Here is an 8,119-nt window from a genome sequence, read left to right as displayed (position 1 = left end):
TTCTTCTCTGAGCCAGGTTTCTGTCAGCTGTCCCTCACTCACTGACCACATGCTGGGGCTTTGGAATGTGGTTTGCCCCTGAAACTCACTTGAATCCCTGTGGTGAGCTATTCAGAGGGTGAGAGCTCAACCTGACCGTGATGTTTATAGGGAGAGTCTTTGGCAGGTGAGAAGGTGCTTCCGTCCTCCCCTGTGACTGAATCCTGGAAGAGTCTGAGATTTGGGGTTCCAGGCACTGTCCTGTCATGGGCGGGCCTGGCTCTTCCCCTCTGGGCCTTGGGCTCAGCAGCTGAGGAAGGAAGGTCCAGATCTCCTCACTGCTGGTGGGAACTAAAACATCCACGTCGTGCTTTTGGCTTGGTGTCTGACAATAAGTAGACACTCCTGAGATGGTGGCTGCCATGACTGCATGTCACTGTCGTCACCCTTGCTGCTTTAAATATTTTGTTCGGAACTGGGGAAAGTCATTGCTATTACAGACCAGAAAGCTTACCTAGTTCAACTTCCATTTTTTTTATGAACCGGGAAGCAGAAGTCAGGAGAGGCAAACGGCGTGCTCAGCCTGGGTCTGAGAGACAGGCAGGGCTGAGAGTAGAACCCAAGGTCCCCAGCTCTTTCTAGTTTCCGCTCCCTCCCTCCGTTCGCCTGCATTCTTTATGAGAAAATAACAGCACCACATCTGCAAGCAGCCGGACACATGAATCAGCTCTGGTGGAAAACGCCCGTTGGGCACAGTCCCTGCTGAGCAAGGGATCAGAGGCAGGAGCTGGGTTCTCCACCAAGGAGGGGCCTCCAAGGTGGGCCCAAGCCGCTCCACCTCTGGAGGCTCTGGGCTACAGCTAATGTCACTGGGCAGGAAAAGGCCCTGCCCATGGAGTCTACCTGGAGTCACCTGTACTGACAGGCGCAGCTGTAACTCACAGAACAGGAGCCCGGGCACTGCCTCTCACCGGGCTGACTCCTTTCCCTTGGTCGTGTGGATCACAGTGGTGACACTTGCTGGGGCGATCATGTCTTCAGCCTCTGTTTCTCCTGCGGCACTTCGGGTCCACGAGCACAGAGACCGTCTCTCCCTCCACTCAGTCCCCGCAGACTCCAGCTCAGCGCCTGGGATGCCGCCAGGACCTGATACGATGCGAGGAATACACCAGGTTGCTGTGCGGAGAGCTGTGTATTTCTTGGCCAGGAATTAGTTTATGAAGTTTCTGTATGTCCAGTTATTATTAGTAGCACTGTTACTTTATCCTCCAAATTATTATTATTATTTTTTATTCTCCGAGAGGTAGGGATTCATAGTTTATGGATTAGAGAAGAAAGGCTTAGAATTTGAAGCTTCCTGCCAGCATGGTAGCTATCAGCCACATGTAGCTATTAAATTAAAACTAATTAAAGTTAAATAAAATTCAAATGTAGATTTTTTTCAGTTCCTCCCAAGCATTACAGCCTTTCAAATGCTCAACAAGCTCATGTGGCTACTGTGTGGGCCGGTGCGGGGCCGGCCAGGCCTGTCGGGTGACCGCGGCGTAGAGTGAGTGCTGGAAGGCCTCTTGGTCACGAAGTGACAGGGTGGGGCAGGGAACCCCGGTCCTCTGACTTGTAGTCTCAGTGCTCTCCGGGGTCCCCCTCAGGTGGAACTGGTTGGGAGGCATGGAGTGGAGGGGAGGGTCGGACACTGTCCAGGCCCGGAATTGTCACCTGTACTTTGGACACGGGGGTCACCTTGCTGGGACAGGTCAGGGGTGGGGTGTAGGAATAGGTCTTTCATCTTCAACAGGACCAACTGCTGTTTCCTGTTTGAAGTAAAACGAGCAGGAGCCGCTGCACAAACTGAATGCAAGCGTGGCCATATCTCATCACCGTCCTGTGGTCCTGGTCATCTTGGGCCCCGCCTGGGGTGCAGCTCCGCGCCTGGAGCTCTGGTCCTCTGGAAGGGCTCCGGCTCGCCCTGCTCCTTGGCATGGCTGGGCAGTCTGTTCAGAGCCCTGCGTCCTCCTGGGGGTGGGCCTGGTGACCGTACCTCCCACTCAACATCCGGTGGGGGACGTGGGGTACTGAGGCTCGCGTGAGGCACAAGGTAGGAAGCCCGCACCCCTCTTCTCCAGGCTAAGCTTGGCAGAGAGCAAACTTCCCCAGCCTCGGGCTGCAGCTTTGGGTCTTAGCGCCTCTGTCCCGTGGTCACCCGAGGAGCCTGTGTTTGGGATTGACCGGGTCCGTGTCTCTCTCAAGTGGCTTTCCAAACCCCTTCTGGCTTTCTATCCTTGGGACTCAAGAGTCCTGATGGTCCCCCTTTGCCCAGCCTCAGACTTTCCTGCAGACAGGGCGTTCTTGAGGATCCTCGCAGCCCGCACAAGGGAGAGAGGGAGTGTAATTCCACACACAGCAGTGGGAGAAATGGAACTTGGGAGGGGGTCACCCACTTGGAAAATGAACTTCAAAGCTACTGGTCTTGGCATCTGCCGGTTTCATGGGTGCAGGTGTGGACTGACCGTGTGCACCCCCCGGAACTGCATGCTTAGAATGCAGCCCCACGGCGAAGCTGTCAGGAGGTGGAGCCTTCGGGAGCCGATGGGTCAGAGCTCTCAGGAATGGGATCAGAGCCCAGCAGAAGCCCAGAGAGCTGCTCTGTCCTGTCCGCCATACGCAGATGCGGTGAAAAGACGACCACAGTGAACCAGGAAGCGGCACTCACCGGACACTGAACCCACCGGCACCTCGACCTTCCAGAACAGTGGGGAGAAGGCCCTGTGGTTTGGAAACCACCTTTAGCTTCCTGTCAAGGTGTGTCTTGGGGTGGGCGGACCTGTCTGCTGGGAAACTCGCACTCCTTCCCAACCTCGGGTGCTGTGTGAGTTTGTGAGCTGACATCGCTGGGCTGCCCTGGGACCCTCAGCTGGGGAGGCGGGGAGAGGCCTCTGCGGAGGTGTGGGGCTCCAGCACAACCCAGGGCAGGCTTGGAAAGGCGGCTTGTGCAGGGGGCGCAGGGAAACACAGCACTGCCATCCACCCAAGCCCGCTCCGGGCCCATGTGCCAACTTGGGCTCTGCCTTAATTTCGCCTCTTCCTTGATCTCTTCCAGATACCGAGCCCCCCAGTCCCCCTCCCCTCCCACGTGGCCTCTTCATAGCTCTCTTGCCCTCAGCTTAGCGCGGTAGCCTCTGAGGGGTGCCCCTGCCGCCACGTCCCTGGTCCTTCCCGGAAGCCAGCAGTGACAGGGTGTGTGGAGAGTGGGAACACCTAGCCCTTCACTGGATGTGTGGGTAGAAGCGGCGGCATCTTCACTCGGTGCAAGGATCATCACGGAGACTAAGTCAAGCTGTGCACTGGAGGTTGCCGTCGCTCCAGGGATGCCCAGTAGGTTTGCCACCACGTGCCAACTCCGTCCCCTTGGCCTAGTGCTTGGGGAGCACCTGGACCGTTTGTCCTCGCAGATCCTGAGGCTGAGCCCGGCCCAGGCGGCCATTAGGAAGCCAGCACTCCGGCCACCACCGGCCGCAGCCACACCCGTGCCCCTCTGCGGTCCACCTGCCTGTCTCTGAGCCTCCGTCCCTGCTGTCCTGTCTCAGGGACTCGGGACAGGTTCTCCAGCGTTCCCCCCTCCGGCTCACACCGCTCCTTCTGCACGGAGCCCCCTCCCGCACCCGCAGTCCCAACCTCCCACCCCTCTGTCTCAGGTCCAGGGCCCCCTCCTCCAGCCAGCCTGGCTACTCCCCCACAGATGGCCTGCCTCTCTGGAGCGTCCAGCGCCTGCTCTACCTCCCTCCTCCTCCTCCTCCTCCTCCTCTGAATTCCTTTGCATTCTCTGTGCCGCTGTGGCGGGAGTGGGTATCTGTCCTCCACTGGTCATGGAGCGACTCACAGAGCAGTTTGGTCACAGCGAGAGCTGGAAGCCAGCGTTGGCAAAGAAGGAGGCCACACCCAGGTGAGCCGTTGAGCTGCCGGCCGGCTAGGATGTGGCAGGGCTGCAGAAAAAAGGGAAGCAGTGGATCTCTCTGTCCCTCGCCGTCCCTTTGCTGGCCAGCCCCACTTCCTCTCTCTGGACTGTCTACTTCCACCCGGCAGGAGATGTGTCGTGCGCAGGGCTGGCTGCCCTGGCTCAATGCTCACGCTCGCGGGAGGACTGTGGCTGCCCCAGCACAGCCTCGGGGAAGGAAGGAAGGGGTTTCTAGGGACAGAGGGTGGGGGGTGGACAGATCCAAGCTGCCCACCAACGCCCCTGCAGGCCTCCTCCTTCTCTGTATGCAAATGATTGTGCCCAGGGCCCAGCCAGGGGCCCAGGGAGTGGGTGAGGATGGGGGAAGGGAGGTGGGTGGAGTGGGTTGGTGTTTCGAGAGCAGGTGGGCCTGGGATTTCCTGTCACGCATTTAGTCTTCAGGACGATCCTTGCCTTGCTGAAAGGTGCCCCTAGTCACTGAACTACGGAGTGCAAGGCCAAGCCCAGACCAGACCCCAGCCCCAGCACTTCTTGCAGACCAGGAGAGGAGGCACGGAGAGGCGAAGTGCTTACTGAGTCACACGGTACCGGATGGCCACCCAGATCCATGCCCAGGGCTGCATCCTCTGGGCGCCGCTGAGGTTGTGCCCTTGCGGCTCTACGGTCTTCAGGACCTGGCGGGATGTGGGGTTGCAGGAAGGAGGGGTGGGACACCCCCTCAATCCTGGAGTCAAAGTGAAGCTGTCCTTGTCATTCGTGTTTCTACTGCCCTGGAGTTTTCTCTGCCTCCGTATGTTAAAAAGAAAGAAAACAATTTAAGGAAAACAACACAGAGAAACTTAGATCATTTTTAAAAAATACAAAAAAGTCTGACTTATGTGAAATTTAATTTAATTTATTTTTACACCAGCAGCTGTCAGTTCAAGGAACAACAACAAAGTAGCCATCTGTGCTTAATTTTATCAATCCACTGCTGATGGTCACGTGAGCGGGGCTTTGGGCCGAGGCGGAGCACGTGGCCACATCCCAGCCCCCAGGCCCTCTGTCCAGGCAGAGAAGGGGCGGCCCGCTTGGGGTGGGCTCAGTGCGGAGGCGGGGAGGGCAGCACGGGGCACTCGGGGGCATCCGTCACCTCCGGGAGAAGCTGACAGCCCGAGACGTGCCCCCCCTCGACTTCCCATTTGCTTAGTTTTGCTCCATGCTGGTGGCGAATGGGCTTCTCTGCCCTACCGAACAGATGGGGAAACTGAGTCTCAGAAGCTCCCCATGCTGATAGCAGATTCAGACCCTGGGTTGTTCCACTGTCACATTCCTGTTCTTCTTGCCATCCTATGTGGCCCCCTGAGCTTGAAGCTACGACAGAAGAGATCCCAGAGCCCTGGGAATCTGTGTCCTGGACTCCTCACTCAAGCGTGGTCAGGCCAGGCGTCCTCTGGCTCACGGGGCTCGTCCGCTGACCGGCCGAGCAGCACCCCAGCTCCTGGCCCCACTGTATAGGGCTGGTCCTTATGGTGTGTGTGTGGCAGGCGCCCCTGGGCTTCCTGCCCAAGCAGTAGCTCGAGACCTGCAGGTCTAGATGAGTTCATTCCTTGGGGTGTGCGGGGCAGGTGGCCTCTGTCCTCCTTCCTGGCCACTGGCCTGCACTAAGAGCCAGCTCCACCCACAAGGTCATTCAAGTCCTGCGAGGTGAGGCAGGGCTGTTCCCAAGGCCATCCTGTCTCATCCAAACCACTAGAAATCTGCCTGGCAGAACCCCAAGTGACAGTGCCCAGCCTCAGGCACCCACCAGGCCTCCGAGAGCCCGAGGGCTGGGCTGGTGCAGTCTCTGGCTTCGCTGTCCTGTAAGGCCAGCTTGTCACTCGCCACTGCGGCCTGTTCTCTCTGAAGCAGGCTGGAAATTTGGAGTTTGGGGGGTTTTGTGAGACCCTATTTCTTTGTCATTCAAGGAATAAACCCTGGCCTCAAGCTGACCCCTGGCCATGGCAGTGAGTGGGAGAACAACCCTGGCAGAGTCCACATTCACCCCATCAACAAAGGACCCAGACCCTCAAAACGAGACCGACAGAATCTCCAGCAAGGGGTCTGGGGCAAGCAGCAGCTTTATCTACAGCAGAATCAAAAGAAAGAGGATACAGCAAGTCAGAATCATTAAAACAGAGATCAAGAAAGTCACATTTTTTGATTTGCCATATTAAAGGGAGGGGGAAAGCCGCCAATTGGCTTGTCATCTTCTCATTAGATAACAGATGGCGGCTGAGTCACTGCTCCCGGCAGTCAGGACGCTGCTGGTCTCTTGGCTCCCTCGCTTGGGCCAGCCACGCGGGATGGGAGGAGGTGGCCTGTGGGGGCAGCGGGGGAGGAAGCCTCGCCTCCATCTGCCAGCGTGCAGCCCACCCCACTCGCCCACGGCCCGGCCCTGAAGATCCTGAGAGCCTGGCTACCCCTTCTCCACGAATGGTCCTCAGCATTGGGGGTCTCTGTGTCCACGGAGGCCCAGGCTGGCCAAGAACAGGGGCTTTGAGTCCTGTGGGGGACCCTGTCCCGGGGCTGCAGGTTCCATGGAGAGCTTGGGCAGGGAATCTTTTCCCTAAGGACCACGGAGGTGGGCCTCCCTGGAGCCCCTTCTCGGGCCTGGGTCTCCCTCCTACCAAAGGCCTTGCCTTGGGCCCTTCTCTCCTCCTCCCGACCTGGCGTGATTCTGCCCCTTCCACCCCCCGCCCCCACACACTTGTCAGGCACCTGCCACCCGCTGGGCCCACGGCAGGCAGATCCTTCCCGAAGAAGCTGGGGTCCACCAGCAGAGATGGCCTTCCTGGCTGCTAGATGGTCATTCGCTTGTCCCTCCCCCTGGCCCACTGGCTGTCTTCATTGCTGCTCTTGGGGACTCGATGGCAGACCCCCTGCTGTGGCCACTTCCGGGGGAGAAGCATGCTTCAAGCCTTGTCCCTGCGGAGGTCCTGGTTGGCCGCCATCTGCGGAGAGCAACCAGCACGTCTGCTGTGTCCCTGAGCGGGGTGGGTGAGCTTATGCAGGGGTGGGCTGGGGGCTTCGAGCGAAATCTCTTTCAGAGGGCTGACTTGGGCCGACTGGGATTCCCGTCCCACGCTCCCTGCTCTTCCTTGGGTGTCCCAGGCCAATCCAGCCCAGAGACCTTGTGTTTACAGGACAGGTGGCCACAGCGCATGGTGGGACTGGTGTTTCTGGAGGACTAATGTGACACTGCTGTGCCCAAGACCTAGCCCCTCTGTCACAGTCATGGTGTGACCCCTGGACAGTCCAGCCAGCCAGCATCAACCTGTGCTCTCAAGACCCCCCGTGGGCTCCTTTATCAGATCCCCACTGTCTTTTTGTTTTATTAATTTTACTTTTAGTTGTCCACGTTTGCAGTCCATGATGACTCCCTTCACGGTGGGGAGTTGGTACGTGCACATCACACATCTCAATTCTCCTTCAGTCTGTCGGTCCCCCACTCTCTAAGCACCGTAGAGATACTGGCTCCCTCAACCCTGGTTCCTGGGGCAGTGTTGGAGTCCGACAAGTTCCACTGTGTGCAGCTGGGGCGGGTAAATTCCTCCTTCTCTCCGGGCCATAGGGGAGCAGCCCTGTGCTGGGGTGGGGTGACGATGGCCCTCAACCCTGGCCGGCCCATCACTCTGCGCTGGTGTCCTGCTCCTGGGCCTCCGGCCCTTAAGTGCCCCCAAAGGGGTGTTGAGGGTGGCTGGGTCCCCGAGCCTGATGGAGGCACCTGTGGGTGCGGATGTTGCTGCTTTTCTGTGCAGTGCGCTTGCCCGCTGGGCCGGCGTGGGGTGGCGTGTGTCCCGCACTGCCTGTTATCGATTGGAAACAGACAGCCGCCTTCCACACCCCCTGCCTGAGAGTTCCTGTCTGACCCGAGCCTTCTGCTGCCGGCCCCGACCTTCACAGGCCCTTCTGGTCTGCAGGATGAATTATGAAATTCTTTGCATTTTTTGTGCAGCAACATCTGGTCTCATGGCTGCATGGCCCCTGATGGATGGGCATCAAGGTCTTCCTCCTGCCTGTCCTCCCCGTTCAGAGTCTCCACCTGTTTGGAATCAATATTCTCCGGTGTAAATCGTGACATGTCTCTCACTGTGCCGGGTCTAGCTTCTCCAGACAGCTCCGCGGAGCAAAGGTCAGCTGGGGGACAGGCAGGCACACCACATCCTG

The 8,119-nt window shown here is 58.5% G+C and overlaps 1 long non-coding RNA gene across 1 annotated transcript; it reads left to right on the top strand.

Annotated features, from left to right (window-relative positions):
* Window positions 1-3,817: 3,817 nt before the first annotated feature.
* On the top strand, window positions 3,818-6,100 carry LOC106149151. The gene is made up of 2 exons (XR_001235131.1): window positions 3,818-3,919; window positions 5,878-6,100. It is a non-coding gene; the product is annotated as an uncharacterized LOC106149151 (long non-coding RNA).
* The last annotated feature ends 2,019 nt before the right edge of the window (window positions 6,101-8,119 follow it).

The sequence above is a fragment of the Chinchilla lanigera genome, unplaced genomic scaffold, assembly GCF_000276665.1.
Source record: "Chinchilla lanigera isolate Chin_1 unplaced genomic scaffold, ChiLan1.0 scaffold00037, whole genome shotgun sequence".
In the NCBI taxonomy this organism is placed as follows: domain Eukaryota; kingdom Metazoa; phylum Chordata; class Mammalia; order Rodentia; family Chinchillidae; genus Chinchilla; species Chinchilla lanigera.
Note: the sequence above shows the minus strand (reverse complement) of the source record. Positions and strands in the feature narration are given on the sequence as shown.